Below are 14,803 nucleotides of genomic sequence, written 5' to 3'. Positions count from 1 at the left end.
CCAATGAAAGTTCAAAGATAGATGAACATTATAAAGTTTGAATGAAGTTTCAAAGTGAAAGTATGACGGAGTAATAAGAGCTCAAAAAAGTTAACTGTGAAAAATGGGACCTTTCTTCCATCGACTCTCACTATAAAGAAAGTAAAAAAAAGTTAAAAAGTTAAAAAGTATAAAAAGTATAAAACTTTGTAAAAATAAAAATACAAGCACACATCACTGCAAAGAGCTGAACAGTTTGAAGTTTGAACTAAATTTCTAGTGTAAAGTATGCAGAAGTAGTTAGGTGCCAAAAAAAAGGGTGGAATAACGAATAAAGAATAATAAATATAGGCTGGCAATAACTATTGTGAGCTCGCTGTGGCGAGCCCACAATAAAGTGTCACAGTTACAAGAGTCTGGTTGCCCCTTTTGGGGCAACCACACTAACTAGAAAATTCGCAATTTAAAAAAATTGCAGAGTGTGGTTGCCGCAGTGGCTTACATATGCCCCTCCCACTAGTATTGCCAGCCAATTACAATTAAGTCACGCCTTAGATCATGCGTAAGTAATTCGGAGGGGATTTAACCCCCGAAATTCATGTTTTTGCGACAAACGGTTACATTTCTCGCAATTGCGGCGCCCCCTATGGATGAAAATGGAATTGCTTTTAGAACTTGGTTGATTGAACCACCCCGGACATGTGATTGAAATTTGGGATGGATTGGACATTCCGTTCGTGATTTATGGCATTTTTTGTGATATAGGCCCCTCCTACTAACTTCGGAAGACGATTACGGCCGAACGATACGCACTTTCAAAATTCTGCGGCTCAGTTTTAATTGGATGGGTCCAGAGATCACGTGTGCCGATTTCTGTGAGATTTGGACAAAATCTGTAGGAGGAAAAGCAAAAAGTGTGTTTTGGACAAAATTCAAAATGGCGGAAAATCTATCATGGCGGAAATGGGCGTGGCCTATATGGGGAGATGCGTCATGACCCAAGGAATCCAGGGAAAAAATTATTTTGATTTTACGACCTACGGTTCAAGAGTTATAAGCCAAAAGGTAAAGTGGGCTGTTATAGCGCCACCATGAGGCCGACCGATAAAATTTTAGTGTTAAATAATTTTAGGGATAATGTTGAATTATCCCTAAAAGTTTTGTAACTATAGTGATTACAGTCTCCGAGGAACAAATACTTGAATGTGAATTTTTGCCTTTTCCCATTCATGTCAATGGGGAAATTTAATTCACTAATAAATTCATATCAATTAAACTATACAACATTTCTCTTAACAAAATACAAGCACACGATTCCCGATTTTTCCGGTCAATTTGACATATGGCTCAAGTGCGTACAGCGTACAGTGTGGGAGGTATAAAGCGTCAAAATAAAGACTACTAATAAAGACCACACTAACAAATAACACTAGAAAATTCGCAATATTAAAAAATTGCAGAGTGTGGTTGCCGCAGTGGCTTACATATGCCCCTCCCACTAGTATTGCCAGCCAATTACAATTTCAAGTCACGCCTTAGATCATGCGTAAGTCATTCGGAGGGGATTTAACCCCCGAAATTCATGTTTTTGCGACAAACGGTTACATTTCTCGCATTTGCGGCGCCCCCTATGGATGAAAATGGAATTGCTTTCAGAACTTGGTTGATTGAACCACCCCGGACATGTGATTGAAATTTGGGATGGATTGGACATTCCGTTCGTGATTTATGGCATTTTTTGTGATATAGGCCCCTCCTACTAACTTCGGAAGACGATTACGGCCGAACGATACGCACTTTCAAAATTCTGCGGCTCAGTTTTAATTGGATGGGCCCAGAGATCACGTGTGCCGATTTCTGTGAGATTTGGACGAAATCTGTAGGAGGAAAAGCAAAAAGTGTGTTTTGGACAAAATTCAAAATGGCGGAAAATCTATCATGGCGGAAATGGGCGTGGCCTATATGGGGAGATGCGTCATGACCCAAGGAATCCAGGGAAAAAATAATTTTGATTTTACGACCTACGGTTCAAGAGTTATAAGCCAAAAGGTAAAGTGGGCTGTTATAGCGCCACCATGAGGCCGACCAATAAATTTTTAGGGTTAAATAATTTTAGGGATAATGTTGAATTATCCCTAAAAGTTTTGTAACTATAGTAATTACAGTCTCCGACGAACAAATACTTTTATGTGAATTTTTGCCTTTTCCCATTCATGTCAATGGGGCAATTTAATTCACTAATAAATTCATATCAATTAAACTATACAACATTTCTCTTAACAAAATACAAGCACACGATTCCCGATTTTTCCGGTCAATTTGACATATGGCTCAAGTGCGTACAGCGTACAGTGTGGGAGGTATAAAGCGTCAAAATAAAGACTACTAATAAAGACCACACTAACAAATAACACTAGAAAATTCGCAATTTTAAAAAATTGCAGAGTGTGGTTGCCGCAGTGGCTTACATATGCCCCTCCCACTAGTATTGCCAGCCAATTACAATTTCAAGTCACGCCTTAGATCATGCGTAAGTCATTCGGAGGGGATTTAACCCCCGAAATTCATGTTTTTGCGACAAACGGTTACATTTCTCGCATTTGCGGCGCCCCCTATGGATGAAAATGGAATTGCTATAATAACTTGGTTGATTGAACCACCCCGGACATGTGATTGAAATTTGGGATGGATTGGACATTCCGTTCGTGATTTATGGCATTTTTTGTGATATAGGCCCCTCCTACTACCTTCGGAAGACGATTACGGCCGAACGATACGCACTTTCAAAATTCTGCGGCTCAGTTTTAATTGGATGGGTCCAGAGATCACGTGTGCCGATTTATGTGAGATTTGGACGAAATCTGTAGGAGGAAAAGCAAAAAGTGTTTTTTGGACAAAATTCTAAATGGCGGAAAATCTATCATGGCGGAAATGGGCGTGGCCTATATGGGGAGATGCGTCATGACCCAAGGAATACAGGGAAAAAATAATTTTGATTTTACGACCTACGGTTCAAGAGTTATAAGCCAAAAGGTAAAGTGGGCTGTTATAGCGCCACCATGAGGCCGACCGATAAAATTTTAGGGTTAAATAATTTTAGGGATAATGTTGAAATATCCCTAAAAGTTTTGTAACTATAGTGATTACAGTCTCCGAGGAACAAATACTTGAATGTGAATTTTTGCCTTTTCCCATTCATGTCAATGGGGAAATTTAATTCACTAATAAATTCATATCAATTAAACTATACAACATTTCTCTTAACAAAATACAAGCACACGATTCCCGATTTTTCCGGTCAATTTGACATATGGCTCAAGTGCGTACAGCGTACAGTGTGGGAGGTATAAAGCGTCAAAATAAAGACTACTCCAGTGAGAAAATAATAATAAAGTGTCACAGTTACAAGAGTCTGGTTGCCCATTCGGGCAACCACACTAACTAGAAAATTCGCAATTTAAAAAAATTGCAGAGTGTGGTTGCCGCAGTGGGCTTACATATGCCCCTCCCACTAGTATTGCCAGCCAATTACAATTTCAAGTCACGCCTTAGATCATGCGTAAGTAATTCGGAGGGGATTTAACCCCCGAAATTCATGTTTTTGCGACAAACGGTTACATTTCTCGCATTTGCGGCGCCCCCTATGGATGAAAATGGAATTGCTATTAGAACTTGGTTGATTGAACCACCCCGGACATGTGATTGAAATTTGGGATGGATTGGACATTCCGTTCGTGATTTATGGCATTTTTTGTGATATAGGCCCCTCCTACTAACTTCGGAAGACGATTGCGGCCGAACGATACGCACTTTCAAAATTCTGCGGCTCAGTTTTAATTGGATGGGTCCAGAGATCACGTGTGCCGATTTCTGTGAGATTTGGACAAAATCTGTAGGAGGAAATGCAAAAAGTGTGTTTTGGACAAAATTCAAAATGGCGGAAAATCTATCATGGCGGAAATGGGCGTGGCCTATATGGGGAGATGCGTCATGACCCAAGGAATCCAGGGAAAAAATAATTTTGATTTTACGACCTACGGTTCAAGAGTTATAAGCCAAAAGGTAAAGTGGGCTGTTATAGCGCCACCATGAGGCCGACCGATAAAATTTTAGGGTTAAATAATTTTAGTGATAATGTTGAAATATCCCTAAAAGTTTTGTAACTATAGTGATTACAGTCTCCGAGGAACAAATACTTTTATGTGAATTTTTGCCTTTTCCCATTCATGTCAATGGGGAAATTTAATTCACTAATAAATTCATATCAATTAAACTATACAACATTTCTCTTAACAAAATACAAGCACACGATTCCCGATTTTTCCGGTCAATTTGACATATGGCTCAAGTGCGTACAGCGTACAGTGTGGGAGGTATAAAGCGTCAAAATAAAGACTACTCCAGTGAGAAAATAATAATAAAGTGTCACAGTTACAAGAGTCTGGTTGCCCATTCGGGCAACCACACTAAATAGAACAAGTGTCATTCATTCAATGATAAAAGGCAAAGCACACAAAAAGGCTCAGTGGTAGAGGAAGGGTCTCTGCACCCCCCAGGGTTTAATGGACACACCTGTGAAGAGGAGATGTTGTGGGAAGGGTCTCTGCACCCCCCAGGGTTTAATCCTTTCATAAACCTGGTCAGGATCACAAGACCGTATGAACATACTGTAAATGTTTTAGTGGATGCTGCGTTTCAATAGCTCTGTTATCATAAACGTTTCATATTTTACTACTACTTCATCCTTTATTAGTTATTTTGTGATTCTGATGATCTTTAGATGATTCCGCAAAGGTAATGATCGACCACAATTCGACAAATCCATTGTATTCCCACCAACTTAACCTGACATACCCTCATCAGGTCATAGTGTGTGTTTATTATCTCTAGGGCAGATATGCTGGTAGCAATAGCTCTACTCAAGTGGAAAAACACCATGTTTTACAGCCCCCTGCACACACACACAGCCCCCGGTACAGTACTCGGTACAGTACTCGGTACAGTACTCGGTACAGCCCCCGGTACAGTACTCGGTACAGTACTCGGTACAGTACTCGGTACAGTACTCGGTACAGTACTCGGTACAGTACTCGGTACAGCCCCCGGTACAGTACTCGGTACAGTACTCGGTACAGTACTCGGTACAGTACTCGGTACAGTACTCGGTACAGCCCCCGGTACAGTACTCGGTACAGTACTCAGTACAGTACTCGGTACAGTACTCGGTACAGCCCCCGGTACAGTACTCGGTACAGTACTCGGTACAGTACTCGGTACAGCCCCCGGTACAGTACTCGGTACAGTACTCGGTACAGTACTCGGTACAGTACTCGGTACAGTACTCGGTACAGTACTCGGTACAGTACTCGGTACAGTACTCGGTACAGCCCCCGGTACAGTACTCGGTACAGTACTCGGTACAGTACTCGGTACAGTACTCGGTACAGTACCCGGTACAGTACTCGGTACAGTACTCGGTACAGTACCCGGTACAGTACCCGGTACAGTACTCGGTACAGTACTCGGTACAGTACTCGGTACAGTACTCGGTACAGTACTCGGTACAGTACCCGGTACAGTACTCGGTACAGTACTCGGTACAGTACTCGGTACAGTACTCGGTACAGTACTCGGTACAGTACTCGGTACAGTACTCGGTACAGTAGCCACCACCATGCTGGGTGTGCATGCTAGCCAACATGTGCACGTTTATAAGAAGATCATTTTGGGTATACTGCCCATAAAGAGCATTTTAGGGTACTTAGAAATAGAATTTGATTGATTGCTAAATGTATTTAACCCATTTTGACCTGAGATCAGATTCTATAAATGTCTTCTACATCCTGACAGTTTTCCGAACAAGCTATGTTTCTATGTCAGTGGTTCTTCGATTTTTCAAAAATAGCAGACCTACAAGCTCTTAGCGGCGCGCTATGAGCTTGTAGATCTGCTATTTTTCAATAGCTAAAGCATAACATCATTTTTTTTTACTTCATTTTGTGAGAATTGTACATTTGTCTGACACTACACCAGGAGAGACGCACGATTACAAAACATTTGTGAAAACATAAAATAATGTTTGGGATTGATTAGGAGAAATGGTATGGCACAGGCACCTCAGTCAGGAAGTAAGCCTGAACGGTTAGGAGAAATGGTATGGCACAGGCACCTCGGTCAGGAAGTAAGCCTGAACGGGTTTTTTTGTTGCCTTTATTACTCATCAATTCTAGGAAAAGGACGCTGGATTGGAACTTTCCATGAGGCCCATTTCCACGTGCATGGAAAAGAAGAATCACATACATTAGCCTAGTTCTTTCCTGAGGTCAGCTATCTTAACCCATTCTGACCGGGCACCCATTTTGGTGTTGGCATCATGTTATGCTTTAGCTATTGAAAAATAGCAGATCTGCACTACGAGCTTGTAGGTCTGCTATTTTTGAAGAATCGAAGAACAACTGACATTTTTAGAATCTGATCTCAGGTCAGAATGGGTTAATCAGACCAGTGTGTGTCCAGTGGAAACCTCGTATGAATCTGATCTCAGGTCAGCTATCTTAAAAAGAAGGAGCTGTAAAAGAAAAAGGTCCAGATTGTACCAGATAGGGAGAGCAAGAGAAACAGGAGACGGTTGCCTCCTTGACCGCGTGTCCATCCGGTGATCATATTCTTCAGACACAAAGACAGCAGAGTATAGGCAGGCTGCTCGGACGTGTCCATCCGGTGATCATATTCTTCAGACACAAAGACAGCAGAGTATAGGCAGGCTGCTCCGACGTGTCCATCCGGTGATCATATTCTTCAGACACAAAGACAGCAGAGTATAGGCAGGCTGCTCGGACGTGTCCATCCGGTGATCATATTCTTCAGACACAAAGACAGCAGAGTATAGGCAGGCTGCTCGGACGTGTCCATCCGGTGATCATATTCTTCAGACACAAAGACAGCAGAGTATAGGCAGGCTGCTCGGACGTGTCCATCCGGTGATCATATTCTTCAGACACGCCGATGCCTGTGAACCATTCAGTCTTATATATAGTTACACAACACAGCAGAGCTAATGCTCAGGTTGTGTGTGTGTGTGTGTGTGTGTGTGTGTGTGTGTGTGTGTGTGTGTGTGTGTGTGTGTGTGTGTGTGTGTGTGTGTGTGTGTGTGTGTGTGTGTGTGTGTGTGTGTGTGTGTGTGTGTGTGTGTGTGTGTGTGTGTGTGTGTGTGTGTTGTTGTGCTGTGGGCCTGCTGTGGGTCTGGTTGGGTGGCTACATGTTTTACGATGTTGTGTTATTGTCCAGCAGTTATGCCGGTTTATCTTCATTCTTCCTTTAGAAAATATATATTTAGTTTCCATCTTTCAGAACATAGTTGTTTCAGTGGTTTTGTACATTTCTTAACTCGTTATTTTGTTCATAATATAATTGGTCCTTGAATGCTTTTCTAGCCTAGTTTTATTTTTATTTTTATCCCACGATTTTGTAACCCATTGTTCAACCCTGTATCAATTATCTAATGTGATCCTGGGCTCTACACACCCTCCGCCAACCTGGGGAGAGCAACGGACTTGAACTCATGCTTCCTTCATGCCTGAGTGTCCAAGTCGCTCCTTTACACCTGACAGGGGGGAGTTTCCCTGGTTGGACGTAGCGCGTGGAAGGAACACGTTATTCCAACCAGTTCCTTTCCCCTCCATCAGGCCAGGGGGAGGCAGTTTAGAGACCAGGATTACTGCATTACTTTTTGTGAGGGTACCTACCCTAGGGGACACGGGGAGAACATGCAAACTCCACACAGAAAGGCCGTTCTAGCCTAGTTTGTATTGTTACTCCCCTCATCCCCTAGCCTAGCCCTAGACTGTCTGAGATTACCATAATAATATTTAAACTTGAAAATTCAAGCATCTTATTTGGTCAGCTGTTGCAACTTGCCCTCGTCTCCACCCTATTTCACGTCATAAATACATTGTGATTATACTGATCGTTTCTAAAATAATGGTGGTGATCATTTTTATCAGTTATATACTGCTCCAACCCATTCTGGGCGGAAACCCCTTTTGGTGTTTTAACTAAGCATTCTGTTATACTTTAGCTATTGAAAAATAGCAGATCTACAAGCTCATCTACTGGCTCCAGACCAGTACAGGGAAACGTCTTATCAGTACACGCCAGGTTACTAGCCAATAGGAGGAGCCGAGCGTTGCCCAGTGCCTTCCCGGTGCTGGAACAACCCCTCCAGCCTCTACAGCAACACGTATATGAAGCTAACCTACGGAACAATATTGCCTGCCAAAACAAGTACGTTCAGTTCTTTCCTGCTCTGTTTTATGCTGTGTATATTATTTTCAATGTATATTGTTTCTACTCTGTTCTTTTTTTTTAATAAGTCGGGGTTTGTCAAAAATGACATCCCTGGACCTTCTGTGGGATGACCGGTTTCATGTGCCAACTGGCAGGGCCAAGCTAACATAACTTAACCCATTTTGGGCAGGAACTCCTTTTGGTGCTAGCATCATGTTATGCTTTAGCTATTGAAAAATAGCAGATCTACAAGCTCATAGCGCGCCACCGAGTGGCGTGCTATGAGCTTGTAGGTTTGCTATTTTTGAAAAATCAAAGAACGACTGACATAGAAACAAACAAACAAACTTTTCTGAAAACTGTCAGGATGTAGAAGACATTTTTAGAATCTGATCTGGATTCAGCAGTATTAAACCTGGTTTTCTCTCACCCCAACACAAGCTAAACCGGACCGGCCTAAAGCAGATGTTCTAAAGCAGAACATTATGGCAACAGCAGAGAGCAGACTAACTACACTGGGAAACATGAATACTAAGTACTCGTTTAAGTAGGAGAGCACTAATGTATAGTAATCACCTTCAGTCCTTTCAATTGTTACAGGCCAATAGTTAAGCCCTTGGATTGGAATATGATGACTGTTATTTTGTTATTACGCCGTCAAGTCTTCAGCGTTGATTAAGCTCTGGGGGTGCACTGTAACCGATTGTAAAGGATTTTACTGTACAGTAAGTCTCTCTCTCACACACACAGGTATGTGGAGTTAAGGGAGAAGATCCAGAAAGGAGGTGGTGAAAACGCCACAGTGAGACACACTCAGAGGAACAAGAAGCTGCTGGTCAAGGAGCGCCTCCGCCTCCTGTTGGACGATGAGGACTTCCTGGAGCTGTCTCCATTCGCTGGTCTGGGTCTGCCCTATGGGGACATCCCTTCAGCGGGCTGTCTGACTGCTCAGTGACTAGTAGTAACCTAGTAACTAACCTGTCCCTATGGGGACATCCCTTCAGCGGGCTGTCTGACTGCTCAGTGACTAGTAGTAACCTAGTAACTAACCTGTCCCTATGGAGACATCCCTTCAGCTGGCTGTCTGACTGCTCAGTAACTAGTATTAACCTAGTAACTAACCTGTCCCTATGGAGACATCCCTTCAGCGGGCTGTCTGACTGCTCAGTAACTAGTAGTGACCTAGTAACTAACCTGTCCCTATGGGGACATCCCTTCAGCGGGCTGTCTGACTGCTCAGTGACTAGTAGTAACCTAGTAACTAACCTGTCCCTATGGAGACATCCCTTCAGCGGGCTGTCTGACTGCTCAGTGACTAGTAGTAACCTAGTAACTAACCTGTCCCTATGGAGACATCCCTTCAGCGGGCTGTCTGACTGCTCAGTGACTAGTAGTGACCGCCCACCCATGATGATACATAGTCATACCAAACCAAATGCAAAACATACACGCAGGGTTTTGGGAATCGGGTTATGGGGTTAGGGGAGTTACGAGTTTGAGTGTTTAGCAAAATATATCTCTGCTGTCGGGAAGAAACCACCTAACTCCAAAATGAAAATGAAATGAAGAAAACCTTATATATACTTTTATTTATTTATTTAAACAAAGCAATATTGCCTCATCAAAGTTGGTATTTATATATTGGCAATTACTTGCATGAGAGGGGGAGAGGTTGTGGAGTTGCTTTATAGCAGACAGTTTGAGGGTCCAATGGAGTTGAAGAGGTTTTGTCCGAAGAACTTTTTAATACTTTTCATTGGTTCCAATTGGTTTTTGAACCAATAACACACAGACGTCGTAAACTAAAGGGTGTTCAATAGCATTGATTTATGGGGGGAAAAAATCCAAAAACTCAAAAAATGGAGTTGTGTGGTTTTCTCCCGACAGCAATGTGTGTGTGTGTGTGTGTGTGTGTGTGTGTGTGTGTGTGTGTGTGTGTGTGTGTGTGTGTGTGTGTGCGTGTGTGTGTGTTTGTGTGTGTGCGTGCGTGTGCGTGCGACCGTGTCCCTCCAGGCATCGGCAGGATCAACGGTCTGTGGTGTGTCTTCATCGCCAACGACGCCACAGTGAAAGGTGGCACGGCTTATCCAATCACAGTGAAGAAGCAGCTGCGGGCACAGGAAGTGGCGATGCAGAACCGCCTGCCCTGCGTCTACCTGGTGGACTCTGGAGGGGCCTTCTTACCACTGCAGGTACACACACACACACACACACACACACACACACACACACACACACACGCACACAAGCTCGTAGCGCGACACTCGGTGGCGCGCTATGAGCTTGTAGATCTGCTATTTTTCAATAGCTAAAGCATAACACCAAAAGGGGCCCAAAATGAGTTAAACCAGTTCAGAGTGTTTCCACTGAAAATGAATTGGTTCAGAACCGGTTCTGTGAAAGCACCAAGGTTCCAAGAATCTAGAACGGAAGAAACGTTGTAGAAGTTCAAAGTTATTTTGGTGGAAAAGGGGGCCACACAGAAATCTGGTTGTGCCAGAGAGATGCAAGTTGGTTATTAAATTAATTTAACCCTAATTTAACTTTTTATTGCATTTGTAAACTCTGAGTTACAAAATTGTATAAATTAATGAATTCCATTTGGATATCCACTCTTTTGTTTTTGCATGGTTCAATTAGGTATACAATATACAACTACAACTACAGCTTGAGTTTGAGTCATCATTTCAATGTATTCCACTGGTGTGTGTGTGTGTGTGTGTGTGTGTGTGTGTGTGTGTGTGTGTGTGTGTGTGTGTGTGTGTGTGTGTGTGTGTGTGTGTGTGTGTGTGTGTGTGTGTGTGTGTGTGTGTGTGTGTGTGTGTCTCTGTCTGTGTGTGTGTGTCTAGTCAGAGATCTTCCCGGACAAGAACCAGGGAGGGAGAACGTTTTACAACGAGGCCATCATGTCTGCCATGAAGATCCCTCAGGTAAAACAATATATAAAACGCAGCATACTTGTGCAATATACTGTATATAAGTGAATAGACTGCATACAGCCCTCAAGTGCTTGTGTACATAAAGCTCATGAAGTGCAGTGACAGTTCTCTGTGTGCCCTGCAGGTGTCAGTAGTGTGCGGGTCATGCACGGCCGGTGGAGCTAGAGGAAGTTACGCCGGAGGACTTAGGAGGAGCCACGCTGCACGCCGAGTAAGTAGGCCTATAGGTCAATAAATAGAAATAAATGTAAATAAATGAATCAAAAGGATGCCCGAAAGAGAGCCCTCCTGCCCGGTCACATGATGCGTTTTTAACCCATTTTGGGCAGGAACCCTGTTTGGTGTTAGCATTATGTCATGCTTTAGCTATTGAAAAATAGCAGATCTACAAGCTCATAGCGCGCCACCGAGTGGCGCACTACGAGCTTGTAGGTCTGCTATTTTTGAAAAATTGAAGAAGACTGACATAGAAACATAGCTTTTTCAGAAAACTGTCAGGATGCAGAAGACATTTTTAGAATCTGATCTCAGGTCAAAATGGGTCAACATTCATCCATTGAAGTGTAATGAGTTCATATAGCAGTGGAGTGCAAGCTCCACAAACCAGTCTGTCTATCTATGCATCAACATGCAGCACAACCTTTTCAACTCTTAACCTCTCAAACTGTGCTTCTGCTTGTCTAAAGTTAAATGTAAATTTGAGCCAACAACATCCATTCCTTATCCAGAGCATCCTTATCAAGCCACCTCCTCATGCCATGTCTCTACCTGTGCGTCTGTCTGTCTGTCTGTCTGTCTGTCTGTCTGTCTGTCTGTCTGTCTGTCTGTCTGTCTGTCTGTCCACTTCTCTCTTCCCTCTCGCCATGTCTCTCTGTTTCAGGGTGAGCGGCTGTGTGGACCATTTTGCCTGGGACGAGAAGGAGGCGTATGAGTACACCAGAAACATCGATCTCCACCCTCAACTATGAACTCCCAGAGGATGAGGAGGAGGAGGAGGATTCGCTGAGGAAGAGCAGAGGAGAGGAGGAGCCTGTTAATTGTTCTAAAGAGCTGCAGGGACTGGCTCCTCTAAACTACAACCATAGCCTGGATGTAAAAATGGTACATACTGTAACACACACTACACACATACTGTACACATACTGTAACACACACTACACACATACTGTACATACTGTAACACACACTGTACACCGACAGAGGAATAAATATGTGTCTGGTTGGTGAAAAAGGTAGTTACATATCGTTGCTGTCGGTTGGGAAACTTGTACGTCTAAAACGGTTACTTTTCAGAAAGTGGGGGGGGGGGGGAAACAACTGTTCCAATAGATCCAATGTAGTTATTTTAATGTCTAGCTGTTCATATTTATAAAAACCCACAGACAGAGTTAACCACTTTCACTTTTGCATTTTCAAAAATATCAGATCTACAAGCTTACAAATAGATGTAGTGGAGTAAAATAATTGGAAATACTCAAGTAAAGTACAAATACCTCACAATGGTACTTAAGTACAGTACTTGAGTAAATGTACTGAATTACTTCATTAATTACTCCACCACTGGTGCCTGTACAGTGATGATGTCATTGTTTGTGTCTGTCCAGGTCGTTAGTCGTCTGACGGATGGGAGTTGATTCCAAGAGTTTAAAGCTCGCTACGGAACTACCCTGGTGACCGACTTCGCTAAGATACATGGGTAAAAGACACGCACGCACGCACGCACGCACACACAGTCTCCCAGGAATGCACACAGTACATAGACACACAAAGGTGTAAACGTACACGTATCTTGACATTGAGAGCAAGAGTAGCGCACGCTTTCCTCCAAAGCAATAATTGGTGATGTTGAATTAATTTTTTGTCTCTTTCCAATATTATTTGTTCTTCTGTATTTGTACTTTGACATAATACATTTATGCCAATGATTGGTCCGTTAAATCATAAAAGCGAGCATAGCAACAAGCTAGGGATGTCCTGATCACGTTTCTTTGCTCCAGATCAGATAATTTGATTGAGTATCTGCCAATTCCCGGAGCCGATATGTTTATAGAACACTTGACATGTCATATCACGATAGTACAATATCCAAAATCACAGACAATATCCAGAATAATATCATGATATGGATATATTAATATGTCCCGATCATGTTTTTCTTTGCTCCTGATCCATTTCCGATCATTTGAAAATGACGTGATCGGCTCGAGACAAACCCCTACAACAAACAATTAAAGTGTGTGTGTGGGTATGTGTGTGTGTGCGTTTATCAAATATAAATATGATATATAAATATGATTGGAGGGTGCCACGGGGCCGACAGTTATGCCATGGTGAGTGGCTTATCAAATATAAATACGACCGACACCTCCCCTAATCTCTCTCTTACCTTTTCTGTCTCTCTACACACGATTTCTGGACTTAAATCATGCACAGGTTACACCCAAAGTTGTACCAAAGTTCAACATGGCTTTTCATTTGAATCCCTCTGCTTGTCTCTCTCCAGTGCGGGCGAGCCTTTGACCCTAACTTCCTGTTCCTGTGGCCCAATGCCAGAGTGTCTGTGGCAGTGTGGTGGCTCCAGGCCACTGTGACTCACTGTTGCCCCCTGGCGCAGAGGAGAAGGAACAGCAGGCGATGGAGCTTGAGTTGAACAAACGACTGAAGGAGGAGAGCGTTTCCGGGAATCGGTCCGTCGCGGCAGTCAGCCCGCGGGGGTGGAGCTTCTTTTCCATCCACCAGCTGTCTAAAAACTCGGAAATGACGTAAAAGACAGCTTCTTCTGTCGGCAGCTGTCCGCTAAGGTGTGCCCAGGGGGACAGTGAAACAGACTCAAAACCTGGAAACTAGTAGGCCTACTGATGTGGCTATATATTGTATGTCTGTCCATATTTATCTCTGTGTTCTTTCTGTTTTGTTTATGCTTGTCTATATGTCCACCCCCTATGTCCACATTTCTGTAGGTTCTCCTCCGAGACTGCCTGGACATCATCAAACAGCAGCGGTATCAGCTGTCCACAGAGAGGCTGCAGACGCCACTACTTCGCATCTAGAACCTTCCTGCTCCTTTAGGAAGTAGAAACATCTATCATGGATCACGTGGCCTGTCCGTCCCTGGCGGCCATTTCTCGTCAAGCAAGAACAGTTCGAAAGGCTGTTGGAAGAGGATGGTATCTGCCTCGTTTGTTATTTATTTTATAGATCATGATTATACTAATAACTCTACTGTTGTGAAAGTAGTGAAACAGAAATACACGATTTACGATTACTATAATTTAGCAAAATCAACACTAATGTGCACTGTATGTATGTTTGTCTCTCTACTCTTTTTATTTTAAAAGTGGTGTCTTCCCATTGCTTGTAAATTAATACAGACTGAAGAATGATGAGAAGGTGGTTGGCTTTTAACTGATCCTTTTCACAGAAATGTAACTTGTCATGGTTTCAGTCTTGCGCTCAATGATCTCATTTGTTTCCATAAATTTCTTTGCTTTGCTTCCAGTTGTTTGTTGCCTATGTTTGTGTTGGTTGACTTTGCACCACCTCCATTACTTCCAGGAATCGTACACCGTTGCCTTTGTGGGGTTTTGTCCACAGAAACC

The 14,803-nt window shown here is 42.9% G+C and overlaps 1 pseudogene across 1 annotated transcript; it reads left to right on the top strand.

The window, feature by feature from the left end:
- Positions 1–5,653: 5,653 nt before the first annotated feature.
- LOC310859958 (methylcrotonoyl-CoA carboxylase beta chain, mitochondrial-like) lies at positions 5,654–14,254 on the top strand (annotated as a pseudogene). Its single transcript has 11 exons — positions 5,654–5,660; positions 8,127–8,262; positions 9,016–9,216; positions 10,289–10,457; positions 11,115–11,195; positions 11,329–11,415; positions 12,085–12,305; positions 12,809–12,900; positions 13,495–13,534; positions 13,708–13,904; positions 14,165–14,254. The product of its transcript is annotated as a methylcrotonoyl-CoA carboxylase beta chain, mitochondrial-like (transcript).
- Positions 14,255–14,803: the final 549 nt, after the last annotated feature.

This window comes from Protomyctophum parallelum (assembly GCF_964188405.1).
Source record: "Protomyctophum parallelum genome assembly, chromosome: 6".
Taxonomy (NCBI): domain Eukaryota; kingdom Metazoa; phylum Chordata; class Actinopteri; order Myctophiformes; family Myctophidae; genus Protomyctophum; species Protomyctophum parallelum.
This window is presented reverse-complemented; position numbering and strand designations above follow the sequence as displayed.